The sequence below is a fragment of the Astatotilapia calliptera genome, chromosome 10 (genome assembly GCF_964374335.1).
Source record: "Astatotilapia calliptera chromosome 10, fAstCal68.1, whole genome shotgun sequence".
In the NCBI taxonomy this organism is placed as follows: Eukaryota; Metazoa; Chordata; class Actinopteri; order Cichliformes; family Cichlidae; genus Astatotilapia; species Astatotilapia calliptera.
In genome coordinates this window covers 4,802,470-4,824,438 of record NC_137431.1, presented here as the reverse complement: position 1 = coordinate 4,824,438, position 21,969 = coordinate 4,802,470, and the positions used below count along the sequence as shown (strand labels likewise).

The 21,969-nt window shown below is 41.5% G+C and overlaps 2 long non-coding RNA genes across 2 annotated transcripts; both read right to left on the bottom strand.

Moving 5' to 3' along the window:
• Positions 1-11,425: 11,425 nt before the first annotated feature.
• LOC145431362 (uncharacterized) lies at positions 11,426-13,815 on the bottom strand. The gene is made up of 2 exons (XR_013911661.1): positions 12,609-13,815; positions 11,426-12,530 (listed from the first exon to the last, which is right to left on the bottom strand). It is a non-coding gene; the product is annotated as an uncharacterized LOC145431362 (long non-coding RNA).
• Positions 13,816-19,784: 5,969 nt separating this feature from the next.
• Positions 19,785-21,657, bottom strand: LOC145431363 (uncharacterized). Its single transcript, XR_013911662.1, has 2 exons — positions 21,359-21,657; positions 19,785-20,704 (listed from the first exon to the last, which is right to left on the bottom strand). It is a non-coding gene; the product is annotated as an uncharacterized LOC145431363 (long non-coding RNA).
• Positions 21,658-21,969: the final 312 nt, after the last annotated feature.

Here is a 21,969-nt window from a genome sequence, read left to right as displayed (position 1 = left end):
TCCAGTGCAGAGGAGCCAGTGTAGGAGAAAAATGCTCTCCCTTTCTGTTCCCTGTCATTTTTGCTTTGTTTTTTAGGAAATCCTGAAAGTAACAAATTACAGTAGTCAACAGGGAAGCAGCAAAGTCTTAAACACCAGATGTGCTTATCCGGGATTTAAATCTTGAAGTTGGATCAGTGACTCTTGGCTGAATGTCCTGGAGCTGTATGTGAGGCATTCAGGGAACACCAGTCAATCGCAGCTACATTGTTAGCAGAGATTATATTCTTCATGAAATGAACAAAATACAATTACTATTCTCTTAAACAAGCAAAAAGGAAAACCCACAAAAAACAACCATGCTGAGTAAGTTTTTAAAATGTCCTTATAAGATCCCAAAAGATTGACTCTGTAAATCTCAACGTAGCGTTTTCAGTGGGAGAAACATTTTGTCACTCAACCAAGTCACTTCTTCAGTCTCAGCTGGCTACAGGTTTCCCCAACCTTTTAAACAGTACATTTCCACAATGACTGAAACTAGCACCACTGACAAACAATCGGCTGTGAGGTCAGTTCCTTGATCATTAACATGCAAATTGTCTGAGACTAAGAAAGTCACACATGTGCAAATAAGTCTAGGTTAGGTTCCCCCTGTGTCATTGTCCTCTGTGTACCTTGTGTGTGTGTGTGTGTGTGTGTGTGTGTGTGTGTGTGTGTGTGTGTGTGTGTGTGTGTGTGTGTGTGTGTGTGTGTGTGTGTGTGTCCCCTCTTTTTCTGTCTCATCTCCCTTAACTGTTTCCGTTGTTTAGAGCACAGGATTTCCTTCTGTGCCACCTAAAGTTACGTAATATTAGCTGCGCTGTTCTGGCTTCTATTTTGTAAGCCAATTGAAATTCCTTTGTGCCTTGATGCTTGCATAATATTTTTGCTTTCATTTATGCTCATGTTGCTTTATTATCCATCCATCCTCTTCAACGTATCCTTATCAGCCAGTAATGCAATTCATCCTGATCGGTGATTGGTCAAAAGTTTGGGGTGGCAGAAGGGGGGAGAAGAGGCTTGTGATTGGTGAAAAATGTGCAATAAAGGAGACTTCTCTTTTCCATTTCTCTTTTTTCTTTATCAGGTGATGTCTCCAGCTCCTTTATCTCACCTGATGCCTGGACTGCCGTCTGTGGTCTTCAGTATGATCACAACGTGTTATTTATGTATTTTGACTGACTTACAAGCATTATCAGTAAGCATTATCAGTGCACATGCAATAAAAGCATGTAGTTGTCACTCTAACATTGATGAGGATTTTCCTTTGGCTCTTTTGAACCAAAACAGGTTGGAAAATCCCCTGAAATTAAGAGCAATCGAGAATGAATTGCTTTCTTCTCTTCTGTGTTATTATGATGTGCAAAGACTAGCCATAAAAGGAGTCTTTTAGGTTGCCCCGATGAGACGATGTAATTGTTTTACTTTTATACTGGAAAATGTGAAGGATTATTTATACCATTGTACTAGTCATTTACAGACATGCAAGAAATTAAATGCATACCGTGAACTCTTGACCCGCACACGAAGAGACATTGTTGCACTTTGCTGCCATGTTAGGGTCCACTTGTCAAAGGTCAAAGAGCTGTAAAATCACGACAAAGATGCTATGAGAGATTATGTTTGTCCTGTGACAAAATATTTGAAGAGGGGTCACTGAATAGTTCATTATGAAAATGTTGTGATCATATACCTTTCACAGTCACTCGACCTCAACCAAGACTATTTGGGGGAAATTTGACTGTCATAACAGATAGATATTAGCTTTGTTATTGTTTCCGAATCAATTCCAGGAAACACTGAAGCTGTTGCAGAGGCATGTGTTGTACAAATACTTCAAAAACTTGTGTTTGCCACCTGCTTGTACACATTGCTTCTGTGGTTCCGGTCTGTTATGTGTTTTGTTATGGAAATTTTAACAATAACCTGCAACACACCCAGTGAGCTTGATTTGAAGTGGGTTTAATAAACACATTGCAATGTGGAGAGAGCATCCCAGTGAAACACTAGGATCATCCCACTATCTATTTAACGTCTCCCATTACAATGGCCTCACTGTGTTAACATTCCACATGCATGTAAACTGGTGATGGGAGTGCTCTTACTATAGTAAAGTGAGAAAGTGATATTACTATAACTAATGTGATATGATTAAACATGTGATTACTACATGAGAAAAGAAGTTTGCCTCCACAGTTTCTACATAGTTTTGTCTTCTGAGCCTGTTGGCAGAGAATGCTATTTGTGTGCAACTTAATAAAAACATATCAAACATATTTCTCTTTCTATAGATTTTATTTATTTATACTTGTATGTTTTGTCAGTGCCCTTACGATTATTGTGGTGCTGATTCAAAGAAGATCAGTAAGTCTAAGGCAGATTAAAGCCCAACTTAGGCATTCATTAAGTGAATCCACAACTCACTGTTACTATAACACAGGACACTTCATTAAAGTGGATGAAACAGGAATACAGGAAAACAGCACTGCAGGGTAGTCAATCAGTGAACTTGATTATGAATCCAATGCAAGGGGCTTTACATAATCAACTGTGTACAAAAAGTCAATAGTCCCTGTCAGGTACGGGAATCATACACGTTACCATCAACAGTATCATTGTGAATGTTACACACTTAAAGAAAGTTTACAATGAGCAATATGTACTGACAATAGCCATACACAGGTAAATGTGTAGTAAATGGTAATGCAGTAAATCTGCCTAGTACGATATTAAATACACGAACACTTACGACTTCATATATGTCACATCGTTTGTAACGAGCCACGGAAAGCACCACCGGGCACTGCAGACGTGAAGGCGCGTGGATACCGTCTGTGCCTGTGAATTTTTCTGTTTTGAGGACGGCTTCTTTTACCTGTCACTACAGATGGTCTGTTTATGTTTTGATTGAGAGCCTTTTTTTGGGCAGCTGAAGAGGAGAAGTCTATCTTATGGCCAACCTCTGGCTGTATCTTGGTCATATTACCCAGCAAAATCAAGTATGCAGGTTCATCTGTAACAGTCCTTGTGCCACAGATCCACACTGTTGCTTCTACTTTAAACAGAAGAGCAGAGACATGGGTGCAGGTCTCCGCGACTCTGGCCATACAGCTGCAGTGGGCGGCTTCAACCTTCCCTGTGATGCTCACAATGACCCATGGCTGCAATGCTGGTTGATTCAGTCTTTGAGAGTGCAGTACCTGAAACACACACAGGCAAAGTTCAAGACACGAACTTTAATAAGCCAAGGCCGACACAAATGTGTTGTGTCTACGTTCAAATACATTAATCATAAATGTAACAACTAAAGTGTTTTTATGTATCCATATATAGAAAGCTGCATGTTATATTTTAAATCTGCATGTTTCTTTTTAGAAACCTATCAGCAAAAAACTTAAGTATGTAATGCAAGGATGTAATCACTTTCAAGAGTGAGAAAGCATAAAGTTCGACTTTAAGTGACAATTGTGGACACTTAATATGATAAGGCGATTCTGCAGGTCATTAATCAATGTATAAAACTAAAATAAAATGTGTCACTAAAATGTATTTAGTGACACAGCACACAAACACGGAAGCAAGATGTGTAATTAGGATTATTTATAATAAATATGAATTAATTAGTGTAATTTCATTAACCATAGAGAATAACTAAATCCTTCAGGACAATGTCACATCAGTGCACTGAACTCACTATGGCATCCATCTAACAGAGCTTCCACATGTTCTCACTGTAATTTCCCCTCATGAATGAATTTATGCTGCACTAATCTGAATGTTCGGAGGGAAATCAAACGCATTTTACTCGTAGTACTCAAGCTGACTTCACTTGGTTTGAATGACGGCGTACTCACAATTGCACCCAGTCCTTGGTGAATTGGATGTGCGCCTCCAGAGATTTATGACGGCGAAACTGGTGCGCCGTGTATGCGCTGACTTTACAGACAAGGTACGAGAACAGATCATGCTAAGTCAACAGCGGTTTGGTCTTCAGGGTTTCTACTCCACTTTCATACGGGTCCACATTTCCGATGCACGCTACTTTTTGCAAGTACCGTCTCTTTGCATGTGGACACAAACTGTCTCTACACCGTCCTTTTCATTTTGAGCTACAGTGTGTTTGTTTTGATTCGTGGCCTGGTGCTCCCACAATGCATTGCGGCGTTACGTCAACTCCAAAGCCCGTTGCGTGCAGGAGAATATGCGCATGCGCATTGCCATGGTGATTTTAAACGTGCAAAAATTCTGTTTAGTAGTTGTTGCTGTTTCTTTCTTTCTTTCTTTCTTTCTTTCTTTCTTTCTTTCTTTCTTTCTGTCACTATAATTCATTCAAGGCTTTGTGGGAAATGCTTCTCCTGTAAAAGTTTCAGTCACCGGCGACATTTTTTCATCAGCAGAACGTTGACCGTCATCACAATGAACCAAATTCGATGACGTCACAAAAGTCAGCTCAAAGCACAACCAATCAAAATCTTGACTTTGATCTGAAAATCCTTAAATAGCCGTTAGTTCGCAGTGTTCCTCACAGCAATCAGTTGCGATTAGTTCACATTTGCGGCGTGTTTTTAAACAGTTTCCTAAAGAGATTTAAACTCTTTTTCAAGGACATTTTAAAAGTTCTGTACCAATCAGCTAAAGTTTGACAGCTGTACCGACCAGTTTCCTCCAGTCTATTAAAGCAGACTGTTTTCAAAAAATGGATAGAGGAGACGGCTCACCAAACCATGACGATGGTGAACAAAACCATGTTGGTGTAGGACTAGCAGTCAATGAGCTGCTTTTGGCACTGCTGCAACAGGGAAATCTTAGAGCAGTTGACAGGATGTTCCCCTGGATTGAAATCAATCAGTTGCGTGGTTTAGTTGATAATCAACTGCCACAACAAGAGGAGGCAGTTGATGTTCCGGCAGGAGGCATCGAAATAAATCCTCCCCAGGAAATAGCAGGACCCTGGGAAAATTTTAGAGCAGAGATGGGAGTAGGCGATGGCATTGAAAGAAATCCACCCCAGGAAATAGAAGGACCCTTGGTCATTAATGGAGCAGAGATGGGAGTAGGAGATAACATAGAAAGAAATCCACCCCAACAGATAGAACGACCATTGGTCATTAATAGAGCAGAGATGGGAGCAGGAGATTACACAGAAAGAAATCCACCTCTAGAAATAGAACAACCCGTGTACAATAATGTAGCAGAAGAAGATCCAATTATTGATGAAATCAGGTGGTGGGAAGATGAGGGATCTGAGAGCGACACTGAAAGTGTTCCTGATAGTGACACAGATGACGATGGAGACAATGGCCAGGATGCTCCTGTGCTATTGCCCCCCAACCCAGTACCAGGCGGTTCGAGGAGGAGACCAAGGGAGGAGGAGGATGAAGAAGAAGAAGATGGGAGAGCTAGGAAAATGTCTAAACACTGAATTTTGAGCTGAGCTGGACAGTCAGTGTTGCACCCATCTTCCAAAGCTACATGTGTCCTACATTGCGTTTCTTTCTGCAGAGGAGCTTGCTTCCAATAAAAGCAGCAGGAACAAAGACAGGAAACAAATAAAAAGGAAAAAGCGAAAAACTGCAAAGCAGAAAAGCAGAAAAGGAGGAAACAGAGACTCAACGAAGGAAGATAAATAACAGGAAAAAAAAGAAGAAAATGTCATGGCTGTGTGAAGGCAGGCAGGAACCCAAGAGCAGGACTCACAGAGGCAAATGTGAAGTCAAAACACCCGTCTTTATTGGGAGTTTGCCGATTGAACAGAAAACTAACTAAACTGGGAAAGCAACAGACAGGAAACCGGGCAAACAGAAAAAACAGAGTAGAATGAAGAACGACGCAACGACGAGCAGGGTGAGACTCAGACACTAAATACAAGAGGTGAACAGGACTGAAAGGACACAGCTGGGAGACACGGCTGACACTGATTACACAGACGAGACAGGGAGAGCACAAAACTGAACACACTGACATAAGACACAGACCTTCAAAATAAAACAGGAAATGCACAGACTGGACTCAGAGACACAGTAACAGACAGAGAACAGAAGGAACACATGGGCAGAAACTAAACAGAGGGAACACAGAACCCAGTGTCCTACATGTAACATGCTCAGAGACTGAATCTCGGCTGGCCCCCTCTGACCCACGGACTTAGTTTCCTGCCACCAGGGACCTGTTTACCAGACTTCCCATATACCACCCGTGACCCAATATGATTGTGCATACAAGTGGAAAGCAACATATGTGTCTCATATCACTGGTACCTTGTTAGATGGTGATGATTGTGGTCTCACTGGTCGCAGACATGGAGGGAGTGGTCCTATTGGTTGGCTCCCACATTAGGAAGGCGGGGTTGGGGCCTTCTATCACCATTGTGCTAACGTAATTATACAATAGCATTTACAACACCACCATCTTCAAATAGAAAAACACATTATGGAATGCTATCAGTTGTGTATTGGCCTCCCCAAACCCTGGACCTCAACATTAGTGAATAGTGGGATCATCTTGACAGAGAAGGGAAGGAAAGGCAGCCAACATCCAAAAGAAGAGCTTTGAATGCATGTCTTTATCCTGTCTTCCTTCTCACCCCAACCGGTCGCAGCAGATGACCGCCCCTCCCTGAGCCTGGTTCTGCCGGAGGTTTCTTCCTGTTAAAAGGGAGTTTTTCCTTCCCACTGTCGCCAAAGTGCTTGCTCATAGGGGGTCATATTGTTGATTGTTGGGTTTTTCTCTGTATCTATTATTGTACGATCTACTGTACAATATAAAGCTCTGTGAGGCGACTGTTGTTGTGATTTGGTGCAATATAAATAAAATTGAATTGAATTGAATTGAATTGAATTGAATTGTTCACACTGCTGACTCATGACTGTGTAGCAACACATAGTTCAAATCACATCATTAAGTTCGCTGATGACACGACCGTGGTGGGTCTCATTAGCAAGAACGACGAGTCAGCGTACAGAGAGGAAGTGCAGAGACTAACGGACTGGTGTAAAGACAACAACCTGTCTCTGAATGTTGACAAGACAAAAGAGATGGTTGTTGACTTTAGGTGGACACGAGGCGACCACTCACCGCTGAGCATCAATGGCTCCTCTGTGGAGATCGTCGACAGCACCAAATTCCTGGGCGTCCACCTGGAGACGGCCCTCGGCTGGTCCCTCAACACCAGCTCCCTGCACAAGAAAGCCCAACAGCATCTCTTCTTTCTGAGAAGACTGAGAAAGGCCCGGCTTCCACCACCGATCCTGACCACCTTCTATAGAGGAACTATCGAGAGCATCCTGGGCGGCTGCATCACTGTCTGGTTTGGGAACTGTGCCATATCAGACCGCAAGACCCTACAGCGGATAGTGGGAACAGCAGAGAAGATCATCGGGGTCTCTCTCCCCTCTATTGAGGACATCTACACCACACGATGCATTCGCAAAGCCACCAGCATTGTGGCTGATCGGACACACCCCTCTCACACACTCTTCACACTCCTGCCATCTGGAAAAAGGTACCGAAGCATTCGGGCACACACATCCAGACTGTGCAACAGCTTTTTTCCACAAGCCATCCGTCTCCTCAGCAAAAAGGGACTGACTGATAAACACGCACACACACACATACACACACACTAACATTATCACTCAGCTTAACTCAACTACCTCAAAACATTGAGACTGGACTGACTAATCAACACAAGCACAAACACACTGACCTACACCACCAAACCATCGCACACACCAACCTGTAAATGGTCTTTTGCACAATATTATTACTGGACTTTCTGCACTAACTTCTGCACTTCCTAATTTTTGCTGCTACACTAAGGAATGTTTACTGTTCCTCCACTACCTCAACTCATCATCACAAAACCTTATTATTATGTTACGTTGTGTTTTTTTTTTTTGTCACACTGTCACTTGCTGCTCTTGTTTGCACATTTGCACGTGCACTTTGTTGTCTGCTGTCTGATAACAAAAAAAAAAGTCATCCTTAGAGATAGTTAGATAGTTTTTTGTTAATTTATGTTGTAATTTATGTTAGGTCAGTCTGTCTTGTCTCTGCTAGCCAGCTAACTAGGCCTCTTAGTTAGCTAGTTTAGAGTTTTCTGTTAAATTATGTTGTAAATTTATGTTGCATGTAGCACCTTGGTTCCTGGAGGAACGTTGTTTCGCCTCACTGTGTACTGTTAAACTGTATATGGTTGAAGTGACAATAAAGCCAACTTGACTTGAATTGAACTGAATTGAATGTCCTTCAAGAAGCCTGGAGAACTTTTCCTGAAGACTACTTTCGCTATAATAAAAAAAAAGAAAAAATTAAAGCAAAGGTAATGACTAGTTTGGGTGTTGTAGTCCTTTAATAATCAAGGAAAAGTAGTAAATCCACAATTTAAAAAAAAAATGCTTTTATTATAAATAATCCTGGTGTGGATTAGTTACTTACACATCAAACCAATGTTTTACAGGCAGAACATTGCTCATCTGAGTTTTTACAGACCCAGAGTGAAATTCACACAAGTTCAGCTTTCATTACCTGATCAGTGCGCCACTGAAGCAGACCCACTCTGCTCTGTCTTTGAAGATTCACCATGAGAAATTGGCATTCCTTGCTCTAACTGTCCACAATATGAAAGTCAAAGGAAAAACCGACATGTCTTTTTTTTATGTTTGTTTGTTTGTTTTAACCCACTATGGTGCCACTTAAAATCCCTGTGTTTGAACAGTACACTTCAATTCTGCTTTAACAGCAATCCTTGATGTGCAGGGAAACATCAGGGTTAGCAAACTCACAACGCGAGTCTTCTTTCTCTGGGCCACATGTGTAATATTTATGTTTTTGTCCATCGAGCCACTCCATAGAGCTTCACCGCAAGTCATGTTTAATTGCAGCAGAGAATAAACACCAGCCTTCAGACCAGCTGCAAAACAGAAAAATAAACACGTGGACAAAATGCATAAATTTGCTGTAATGTAAGTTAATAAAGTAAGTTACATACCGCAAAAGCCAATGGCTCCTCCAGTCACACAACCACTGTTGCCTTGGGGCAGACTGACAGAAGCGAGGCTGCCATATCGCGCCATCGGCCCCTCTGACCACCACCAGTAGGCGGCAGGTGAAGTGTCTTGCCCAAGGACACAACGACCGAGTCTGTCCGAGCCAGGGTTCAAACCGGCAACCTTCCGGTCACAAGCCGAACTCCCAACTCTTTGAGCCACGATCGCCCCAAAGTTTTCTCCACTTTGGATGCCTCCAGTGAGTTCTGGCAAATTCCACTGGACCCCAGCTGCCAAAAACTGACCACGTTCATAACTCCCATGGGCAGGTTTTGCTTCAGGCGTCTGCCATTTGGCATAACAGCACCCGAGATCTTCCAGCGGCTCATGAGCACTTTGCTCAAGGGCCTAGATGGGACTGTCATTGTGATGGACGACATACTGGTTTTCGGGGCTAAGAAAGAGGAGCATGACCAACGCTTAGATGCAGTATTACTGACAATCAAAGCATCAGGCCTTAAGCTCAACAGGTCCAAGCAGCTATGGCCTGCATGCTGCACTGTTACAGGACCATGACGGGGAGTTTTGGCCTGTTGCTTTTTGTTCTCGCACTCTCACAGATGCAGAGAAAAGATATTCACAGATTGAAAAAGAGTGTTTAGCATCTGTCTGGGCCTGTGAACGTTTTTCCCGCTACATCCAAGGCATGGGTCATGTATGTGTACAAACTGACCATAAGCCCTTGGTGCCTTTGATCAACTCATACGACCTTGACCAAACACCACTGAGATGTCAGAGACTGCTGATGCGACTGATGTGATTCAGTGTCACTGCTGAGCATGTTCTCGGTAAACAGTTAGTGGTGGCGGACGCACTCTCCAGACATCCACTGCATGGATGCTATCAGTTCGAGACAGACAGCCGGGTCAAGGTATATGTGAGCAACGTAGTGACAAGCAAACCTATCAAGTCACATAAGTTGGAGGAAATTCACAGTGCTACACAGATGGACCCAGAGCTTCAAAAAGCAATCATTTTCATCAGACAAGGGTGGCCTTTGAGAATGGCAAAGAGTTCATCACTGCAAGGCTTCTATGCAGCCAGAAGCCACCTTTCAGAATCAGACGGTCTAGTGCTCTACCACGATCGCATTGTAATTCCCACAGCACTCAGACCCAGTGTCCTTGACCAATTACATGAAGGCCACCAAGGACTAACTAAATGTAGAGAGCGTGCAAGATCAACAGTGTGGTGGCCCACCATTGGACTTCAAATGACACACAAGGTGAGATCATGCAACTTTTGCAGAGAGCACAAGCCTACACAGCGACGGGAACCCCTCGTGACTACTCCTCTGCCCAATGGCCCCTGGCAAACGATTGCAGCACTCGAAAAGACATTGTTGCCCAGTCCAGTCAATAGGGACACGGTTTGCCAAAGGGATGCTCCAAAGGGAGACTGAGGACTATCTCCTTTCTATGTTCTAAGGGCAGAATAATACCTTATCAGGACTGAGGGTAGTCTACCCCTGTGATGTCGTACGTTCTGACAACACTGTTTTATATTTAAAGTACTTTTGTTAAAGGGGAAGATGTTGTGAGATTTATTTTTGTTGTACTAGTAAGGCTACTATGGGGCCGGCCACTAGAGGTCGCTGGAACACTGTATGTTTTTGGAAAATTGATGTAGCCACGTACACTGGTGCTACAGTTCAATAAAAGTAGTCCGTGCTGAATAAACCCTGCGTCTTATTGCCTCCTATCATGACAGAGCTTGAGCAAGATCTTACTATTTCACAGATGTGGCGTATGGCTGAATTGTGTAAGCCTGATTTATACTGTCCTCAATAAATCTGTGTTTGTTTAATATAGGGCAGAAATATGATAAAATACTTATAATTGTAGAGTTTGTTTTCATGGAAAGTGAGAATTTTTTTTGTTTTGAAACAAATAATAATCATTTTTAAATAATCTCTTTAGTCACAATAAATTTGCAGTGAGCAGGAACATTGTGCACTGAATTCCTGTTTTTTTCTAAATGTAGGTATTATCAGCATCCGATAAAGATCCTTCTCAAAAAAAAGTCTTTGCCAAATTTTAGACACATTACAGAAACATAAGAGCTTCTAAAAGCATCTTGGCCATTTGGCAGCTGTTGAAACACATCCAGACATATTGGAATATTAGGATATATATTATTGGACTGGAATATTAGAAACTACATGTGTATCCCCAGTCAAAATTGCACTCACACAGTAGTCCTGAGGAAATAAACATTTTTGTCTGTCTTTTTTGATAACTTGTAAAAGTCAAAGTTTCCAAAGAATAGATTCAAATGAAAAAAGAAAAAGAAAAAAAACTTGTGTAATTTATCAGGAGTGATCATACTAAATGCAAAACAGAAGCAAATGAACACACAACTGGGGTAGAATGTTTATTAGAATTTGCAATTAGCGATGTAACATTCACCTACATGACACAAAGGAAGTCATAAATATGCTAATATGCACAACTCTGTTGAAATGAGCTTCTTTCATCGGGGGATGATATCCACTGATATATCTCCATGTAGTTGGATAGGGATGAATGCACAGATACCTGTCACTCTGATGACACAGTAAATAAAAGTACAAAATAAACAGAGTCCATATCAAATATTTAGATACACGTAAAAAGAAATTAGAAACAAGTCAGAAGAGCACTGGATAATTAGCAAAAAGCAAAAAGTAAAGAAAAAAAGCTTTGTAATTCACTGCACTGCACTGCACCCGTAATAGTATTGTTTCCGCTCCTGTACACGGAGTATCAATGGCAATTATTAAAAAGAAGCTAAGCAGATCCTCATTAATCTTATAATATCATTCTGCTTATAACCTTTTTATTATAAAAAATATGACATCAAACATGAAACAGGCATGAGAAACAAAGAACAATCCAAACAGGTTTCCTGCTGCACCTTCAACTGTACAGGTAATGATTCAGAGTCAGAATTCAATTCAATTGAATCACAACATTAAGGCAGTTTATACTGTAGGATAAACCCTGCGGTATTACATAGAACATTCTAGCAACTGGAGCAAGCACTTGGTGACAGTGGGAAGAAAAAAAAACCTCTTTTAATAGGAAGAAGCCTCTGCTCTGGGAGCGACGGCTTCTTCTTCTACCACGTCTGGTTGGCTGTGAGGGGGGCAGACAAAAGACACACTGTCTGAGAGACAGAGATTAACAATAGAAATTAATATAGAGACTACAATTATTGATTACATGTACAGTGGTGTATAAAAGTTGTCATGGTCTGGAGGGCAGACCGTGGGGGATGTAGGAGAAAGGACCCAAAACGCAGACTTAATGGAATAAACAGTGGGTTTATTTACAGTGAGGTAATTGTACACCACACATTAAATCTCCAAAAGTGCTCCCTCAACTCCCGTGACGTGTCTTCTCCCAAGTGCTGGTATCCCGTGCTCTCTGCCCCTGTGCCTTCACACACCCCGTGTGTCTTGCAGTCCTGTGTTCCGCTGTCCTCCTGGGGAAAAACACAGACACAGCCGTTATGGCACCAACTCCGGCAGGCATACACTTTAACAACACTAGAAACACTGACATGGAGTCTAACTCAACGATCCTGCGCCGGAGGAAGCTCCATCGCTCTGTTAAGTAGCTCCCCCGACGATCCTGATCAGAAGCAGGTGTGTGGTAAGCTAGGCGTGACCAGCAGCTGGCAGGGCCACACCCATCAGGCCTGCAGGTGGCTGTCCTTCATCCTCCAGCCTCTCACACACACACACACACACACACACGGAACACAAGAGCACAGTGCAGCAAACATACATCCAATACACTAATAACAATAAAGGTCCACACTGTTCACGAACCCCGAGTCCCCGGCACCGGGTCCGTGACAGTACCCCCCCTCAAAGGGTCGACTCCCGACGACCCAAAACAAAACCACAGAACAACCAACCCAGGGCGGGTGGCGGGGGGTCCAGGACGGAGGGCCCCAAAACCACTCCGCTAAACAGCCACCACAAAGCAACAAAAGAAAAAACACAGTTCAACAGTTCAATCCCCCGGTCCAGTGGCAGCAAACACAGTTTTGGCGGCCGACCTGTAGGACGGCAAAACAAGCGGGACCCGCTGCGGGTTAGGCAGTGGCGGCAAAAAAGTTCAGGTGGCCTACCTCTAACCCCTTGATGGAAACGCAGGAGCTCCGGCGGGCGGCCATGGGTCCGGCAGCCGCGGTGGAACGGTTCTGGTGGCCTGCCACGGGTCCGGTGGCGGCGGCGTTGCTCCTCCGGCGGCCTGCCACGGGTCCGGTGGCGGCGGCATTGTAGCTCCCGCCTCAGCACAACCCATGATTCTCGATGTACCGGCCGGGCTGCAGGACGTGGCGGCCGGGCTGCTGTGGCGGCCGGGCTGCTGGACGTGATTTTTTAAATAACCATTTCAAACTATTTACAGAACAATCAGTTGTTCTGCATTCAATAAGATGCAACACAAATTATTTGTGCCACTCCAAAAACACAATTTCTGTCCACTATAAAGGAGAACATCACAGCCTGATACCTGCAGGTCTGACAGCAGCAGGTGTATCACTCCTGTTTCTACCTGGAGACAGCAGTCGCCTCATTGTTCTGACACACAACACAAAACTATCCACAACACTACACACTAACTACACACTCCAAACACGCTAAACGTCACAAAACTCTCTCTCTCTCTCTCTTTTTCGTTAGACAGTGATCATGATTACCGTCCGCGGGAGCGCGCGCAGCTACTTAACGCTGTAGCGTCCACATTACTTACAGCTACTTCCATGCAACTGATATAAGATGCAGTAAGCTGAACACAGCTTCAATCGTCTGTTTGTTGAAAAATAGTAACGGAGCGCATTTTCTTGTTAGTAACTGTAACGGCGTTGTAACGATAGGAATAGTAATTAGTTAGATTACTCATTACTGAAAAAAGTAATGCCGTTATTCCCATCACTGCTAATAGCTAATAACTAATCATTTAAAGTTGCCTGCAGCATTCAAATTGTAAATATGTGAATTTTGGGGGGTAATTGGTAGCACGTTGTTGAGTGCAGCCTTTATGGACAACAGAAACAGGGGACGTGTTTGCCTTTATTACCACTTTGTGTTGGCATTCTTTTGTAACTTAGTCATCATCTGCGTCATCAGCATAAATTCATTACATACATTCATTATTTGGACCTGTTCTTCTAGACTGGCGCAAAGAGCTTATAGCATTAGAGAAAGACACCCGGTGATCACACAGTCCCGCACAGTGAGGATAAAGCTCTCGCTTTTAACAAGAGGGAGTAGGAGCCACCTTCTTTGACCAGTAGTGGATCAAGAAACTGAAAAAATATACAACCGGCCATCTGCCACAACCCAACCAGTCGCGGTAGATTGCCGCCCTTCCCTGAGCCTGGTTCTGCTGGAGGATTATTCCTGTTAAAAGGGAGTTTTTCCTTCCCACTGTTGCCAAAGCGGGTCATATTACTGTTGGGCAACTAACAATAATATGACTTTCTTTGTATTATTTCTCCGTATTATTGTAGGGTCCACCTTACAATATAAAGCGCCTTGAGGCAACTGTGATTTGCTGTATAAATAAAATTGAATTGAACTGAAGATCAAAAAGAGGCCACCAAATATATCAGCTAGCAGCAGAGCACCACTATGCATCACATCAGGATTAGAACCATAAGGCAGGTCTCCTTTCAAAATGGTCCACCGCACTTCAGTACTTATGTATTTAAACTCCTTGGAAAAAAATTGTGGATATACAGTTATGTAGCACAAATTTGACAAATTTCTATAGTTTCTTTACTTGAGTATATCAAGTATTCACATTCTACTTAGAAATATTTGGGGAAATGTTAACAAGCGTAAAGCGCACGAAAGTCTGTTAAGAAGCCTCGAGATGCATTGTTAGGTCAGCAAATTTGAGCCATTTTATCAAGTTTCATTTAAGCTGATGGAGTTTTTGGCTAAAAACCTAAAGACTCCATCAAGATTATTGCAGGACCATCAGTCTTGCACTACAGATATTCCTGCAATCTCGACCTCTTTAGACTTTCTTTATGCACCTTGGAAGTTAACAAATGTGTTTCAGTTTGCTTCTAATCTGAAACAAATAAACTAGATTTGGTTCAGAAACTATTTTCCATTTCCAAAATGTGTGGACATATTTTGAATAAAAACTGCTGTGAGGGAGGCACTGTTTTGTAAAAATCACATTTGTAAGAATGTATCCAAATAGCTAAGGTCATTTTAATACACTGAATGATTCCAGAACTTCTTTTCATTAGTTAAGAACTAAAACTATTTATTATGTTTTTACACATTAGCGCTATTTGTAATGTCTGTTGTTACTGAATATGATTTCGATTTGGAAAAGAGAAGAAAGTGTGGTCATATTCTGCTGTAGTGTAATTACACTGGAGCATATGTTTGTTATTTAAGCTTTTGGTTAATGTGCACAGATATTTTTACAATTATTTACATGACATTCTGAGATGAAGGCTGATGAGGTTGAAGGAAAACATACTGTAAAAGCATCTCATGCAAACCACTTGAGAATATAAGCTCAAGACTAAAGTCAAGATTTCATGAGGGAAGTTGAAAGAAAAGAGGAAATCTGTTTGCTGTGCATTTAAGACTCTGTGTCCTTTAAAAGTGTACATTATGGACATTCAAATGTATTCAACGCAAGCCTTTATTTTTATATTGTACATGTATAAAAAGCACATTAAGAAAAGTGAAAGAAGTGCTCACTATCACACTGAGTTATAAACCAGTGTGGATTGTATAACTGCTGTGGACAAATTGGTGGCCAAACAAATATGCTTATTTATACAGACGGCCTAAACTGTAGACAATAATGTGCAGTGTGCACTTGTATCTTCCATATTTATGTTCATTGAAAATGCCTTGTATTATATTTTCAATTAAAATTTAAAAAGATCAGCTGTTTGTGAGTTTTGTTTTATTCTTGTTTTCCAAGTTTTACCAATTTTGTCTTCTTGGCAAGCTTGTAGAAGGAAGGAAGGATTGATGACTGAGCTTGAAAGGACACAGGGTTTTCCTTTGGCGTTTTTTGTTAGAAAAAAGCTGACAAGGATCTGTCATTAAACAATCCAGCACCAAGAGAGGACCAGCCACTCCTTTAAGTAGCGGTTCAGGACAATGTCATCACAGGCGTGTGGAAGTGTGGAACCAACAGGCAGAAAATCTCCACTAAGTCCCGCTGCTGCACAAAAACAAGCACACACACGTAAACACACAAACCAGGATAGCAGAGGAATTGAGTAGATAGCTGAGGTGGAGAGATGGACAGGAAGTAGGAGGTCAGCATGGAGAGGACAGAGGGAACAGATACAAAACTGATGAATAATCAGCAAATACAATGATGTCAAAAGTATGACAATCCCTTAAAAACATCCTGGGATCAGAGCTTTCTGTGTGAACTGAAAAAGATTCTTCATCTTTTTGCCAAACACATTTCGTTTTTCCAAGATCAGACCTATGCATCCTCTATAGCAGGGGTGGGCAACTCCAGGCCTCGAGGACTGGTGTCCTGAGACCTCTACTGAGCCCGCAGTACTTCAACACAGCTCACACTGTTACACTGGAGGCATAAAAATAACCCCTAAAAAGAACAAACCCGGTGATTCTATCAGCTGTAATGGTATCATCTGTCCACAAGGTGTCAGATTTTATTGGTCGATTCACTGAGCAACCCTTTGATATCCATAAAGCTAAAACACTTCACAGCCTGATTGTTTGCTTTGCAACAATCCCACCAACTTCATATGTCTACATTATTGCTGTTGAGAGTTTGATGAGCCAGTACCTTCTGCTTCTGCATAGTCTTTATACAGCAATAAACAGCTGTGAATGTTATTGTGTATGAATTTTCTAGAATGAGGCTGTAGAGGTGCTACATAAATCCCAGTGAGGTTCAGCCTACCATGTTGTACTGGATGGGAGACGAGGAGGAAAGAAGCAAGCCTGCTGGAGAAACTCACACTGATTTACAACTGAAAGAAAAAAGTGCAAAAACAGAGAAAAGCCTTACATAAATGAAGAGCTTTTCCCCTCTGCTCCTCCTTCATCAGATCTCTTTCTGGTACAGGAAAATTCAGAATCGATTCGTGTTTATGGATGGATTTATGTGGATGGACCAAAGAAGTTCAAATGAAACATGGAAGCACATAACGGAGTGAGTAGAAACTAGGAAAGTGCTCAAAGCTTTAGCTGTGTGTGAAAATTAACCAAAACAACAATAATGTTTGTCAGGTTACATGGATGAAAATCATCACTTCATAAGATCACTCAGGAGTAACATGACTAAGTACAAGTTCCTGTTTGACTCTAAAAAAAACAAAAAAAACTTCATATTTGAAAGTCCTGAAGTGCACAGTGTCATGTAAAAAAATTAGACTCTAGAAGTAAAAATAGTATTTTATATTCAGTCCTGTATTTAAGAGGGATCCAGTGCAGAGGAGCCAGTGTAGGAGAAAAATGCTCTCCCTTTCTGTTCCCTGTCATTTTTGCTTTGATTTTTAGGAAATCCTGAAAGTAACAAATTACAGTAGTCAACAGGGAAGCAGCAAAGTCTTAAACACCAGATGTGCTTATCCGGGATTTAAATCTTGAAGTTGGATCAGTGACTCTTGGCTGAATGTCCTGGAGCTGTATGTGAGGCATTCAGGGAACACCAGTCAATCGCAGCTACATTGTTAGCAGAGATTATATTCTTCATGAAATGAACAAAATACAATTACTATTCTCTTAAACAAGCAAAAAGGAAAACCCACAAAAAACAACCATGCTGAGTAAGTTTTTAAAATGTCCTTATAAGATCCCAAAAGATTGACTCTGTAAATCTCAACGTAGCGTTTTCAGTGGGAGAAACATTTTGTCACTCAACCAAGTCACTTCTTCAGTCTCAGCTGGCTACAGGTTTCCCCAACCTTTTAAACAGTACATTTCCACAATGACTGAAACTAGCACCACTGACAAACAATCGGCTGTGAGGTCAGTTCCTTGATCATTAACATGCAAATTGTCTGAGACTAAGAAAGTCACACATGTGCAAATAAGTCTAGGTTAGGTTCCCCCTGTGTCATTGTCCTCTGTGTACCTTTGTGTGTGTGTGTGTGTGTGTGTGTGTGTGTGTGTGTGTGTGTGTGTGTGTGTGTGTGTGTCCCCTCTTTTTCTGTCTCATCTCCCTTAACTGTTTCCGTTGTTTAGAGCACAGGATTTCCTTCTGTGCCACCTAAAGTTACGTAATATTAGCTGCGCTGTTCTGGCTTCTATTTTGTAAGCCAATTGAAATTCCTTTGTGCCTTGATGCTTGCATAATATTTTTGCTTTCATTTATGCTCATGTTGCTTTATTATCCATCCATCCTCTTCAACGTATCCTTATCAGCCAGTAATGCAATTCATCCTGATCGGTGATTGGTCAAAAGTCTAGGGTGGCAGAAGGGGGGAGAAGAGGCTTGTGATTGGTGAAAAATGTGCAATAAAGGAGACTTCTCTTTTCCATTTCTCTTTTTTTCTTTATCAGGTGATGTCTCCAGCTCCTTTATCTCACCTGATGCCTGGACTGCCGTCTGTGGTCTTCAGTATGATCACAACGTGTTATTTATGTATTTTGACTGACTTACAATGACAGGACAGTAAGCATTATCAGTGCACATGCAATAAAAGCATGTAGTTGTCACTCTAACATTGATGAGGATTTTCCTTTGGCTCTTTTGAACCAAAACAGGTTGGAAAATCCCCTGAAATTAAGAGCAATCGAGAATGAATTGCTTTCTTCTCTTCTGTGTTATTATGATGTGCAAAGACTAGCCATAAAAGGAGTCTTTTAGGTTGCCCCGATGAGACGATGTAATTGTTTTACTTTTATACTGGAAAATGTGAAGGATTATTTATACCATTGTACTAGTCATTTACAGACATGCAAGAAATTAAATGCATACCGTGAACTCTTGACCCGCACACGAAGAGACATTGTTGCACTTTGCTGCCATGTTAGGGTCCACTTGTCAAAGGTCAAAGAGTTGTAAAATCACGACAAAGATGCTATGAGAGATTATGTTTGTCCTGTGACAAAATATTTGAAGAGGGGTCACTGAATAGTTCATTATGAAAATGTTGTGATCATATACCTTTCACAGTCACTCGACCTCAACCAAGACTATTTGGGGGAAATTTGACTGTCATAACAGATAGATATTAGCTTTGTTATTGTTTCCGAATCAATTCCAGGAAACACTGAAGCTGTTGCAGAGGCATGTGTTGTACAAATACTTCAAAAACTTGTGTTTGCCACCTGCTTGTACACATTGCTTCTGTGGTTCCGGTCTGTTATGTGTTTTGTTATGGAAATTTTAACAATAACCTGCAACACACCCAGTGAGCTTGATTTGAAGTGGGTTTAATAAACACATTGCAATGTGGAGAGAGCATCCCAGTGAAACACTAGGATCATCCCACTATCTATTTAACGTCTCCCATTACAATGGCCTCACTGTGTTAACATTCCACATGCATGTAAACTGGTGATGGGAGTGCTCTTACTATAGTAAAGTGAGAAAGTGATATTACTATAACTAATGTGATATGATTAAACATGTGATTACTACATGAGAAAAGAAGTTTGCCTCCACAGTTTCTACATAGTTTTGTCTTCTGAGCCTGTTGGCAGAGAATGCTATTTGTGTGCAACTTAATAAAAACATATCAAACATATTTCTCTTTCTATAGATTTTATTTATTTATACTTGTATGTTTTGTCAGTGCCCTTACGATTATTGTGGTGCTGATTCAAAGAAGATCAGTAAGTCTAAGGCAGATTAAAGCCCAACTTAGGCATTCATTAAGTGAATCCACAACTCACTGTTACTATAACACAGGACACTTCATTAAAGTGGATGAAACAGGAATACAGGAAAACAGCACTGCAGGGTAGTCAATCAGTGAACTTGATTATGAATCCAATGCAAGGGGCTTTACATAATCAACTGTGTACAAAAAGTCAATAGTCCCTGTCAGGTACGCTGGAATCATACACGTTACCATCAACAGTATCATTGTGAATGTTACACACTTAAAGAAAGTTTACAATGAGCAATATGTACTGACAATAGCCATACACAGGTAAATGTGTAGTAAATGGTAATGCAGTAAATCTGCCTAGTACGATATTAAATACACGAACACTTACGACTTCATATATGTCACATCGTTTGTAACGAGCCACGGAAAGCACCACCGGGCACTGCAGACGTGAAGGCGCGTGGATACCGTCTGTGCCTGTGAATTTTTCTGTTTTGAGGACGGCTTCTTTTACCTGTCACTACAGATGGTCTGTTTATGTTTTGATTGAGAGCCTTTTTTTGGGCAGCTGAAGAGGAGAAGTCTATCTTATGGCCAACCTCTGGCTGTATCTTGGTCATATTACCCAGCAAAATCAAGTATGCAGGTTCATCTGTAACAGTCCTTGTGCCACAGATCCACACTGTTGCTTCTACTTTAAACAGAAGAGCAGAGACATGGGTGCAGGTCTCCGCGACTCCGGCCATACAGCTGCAGTGGGCGGCTTCAACCTTCCCTGTGATGCTCACAATGACCCATGGCTGCAATGCTGGTTGATTCAGTCTTTGAGAGTGCAGTACCTGAAACACACACAGGCAAAGTTCAAGACACGAACTTTAATAAGCCAAGGCCGACACAAATGTGTTGTGTCTACGTTCAAATACATTAATCATAAATGTAACAACTAAAGTGTTTTTATGTATCCATATATAGAAAGCTGCATGTTATATTTTAAATCTGCATGTTTCTTTTTAGAAACCTATCAGCAAAAAACTTAAGTATGTAATGCAAGGATGTAATCACTTTCAAGAGTGAGAAAGCATAAAGTTCGACTTTAAGTGACAATTGTGGACACTTAATATGATAAGGCGATTCTGCAGGTCATTAATCAATGTATAAAACTAAAATAAAATGTGTCACTAAAATGTATTTAGTGACACAGCACACAAACACGGAAGCAAGATGTGTAATTAGGATTATTTATAATAAATATGAATTAATTAGTGTAATTTCATTAACCATAGAGAATAACTAAATCCTTCAGGACAATGTCACATCAGTGCACTGAACTCACTATGGCATCCATCTAACAGAGCTTCCACATGTTCTCACTGTAATTTCCCCTCATGAATGAATTTATGCTGCACTAATCTGAATGTTCGGAGGGAAATCAAACGCATTTTACTCGTAGTACTCAAGCTGACTTCACTTGGTTTGAATGACGGCGTACTCACAATTGCACCCAGTCCTTGGTGAATTGGATGTGCGCCTCCAGAGATTTATGACGGCGAAACTGGTGCGCCGTGTATGCGCTGACTTTACAGACAAGGTACGAGAACAGATCATGCTAAGTCAACAGCGGTTTGGTCTTCAGGGTTTCTACTCCACTTTCATACGGGTCCACATTTCCGATGCACGCTACTTTTTGCAAGTACCGTCTCTTTGCATGTGGACACAAACTGTCTCTACACCGTCCTTTTCATTTTGAGCTACAGTGTGTTTGTTTTGATTCGTGGCCTGGTGCTCCCACAATGCATTGCGGCGTTACGTCAACTCCAAAGCCCGTTGCGTGCAGGAGAATATGCGCATGCGCATTGCCATGGTGATTTTAAACGTGCAAAAATTCTGTTTAGTAGTTGTTGCTGTTTCTTTCTTTCTTTCTTTCTTTCTTTCTTTCACTATAATTCATTCAAGGCTTTGTGGGAAATGCTTCTCCTGTAAAAGTTTCAGTCACCGGCGACATTTTTTCATCAGCAGAACGTTGACCGTCATCACAATGAACCAAATTCGATGACGTCACAAAAGTCAGCTCAAAGCACAACCAATCAAAATCTTGACTTTGATC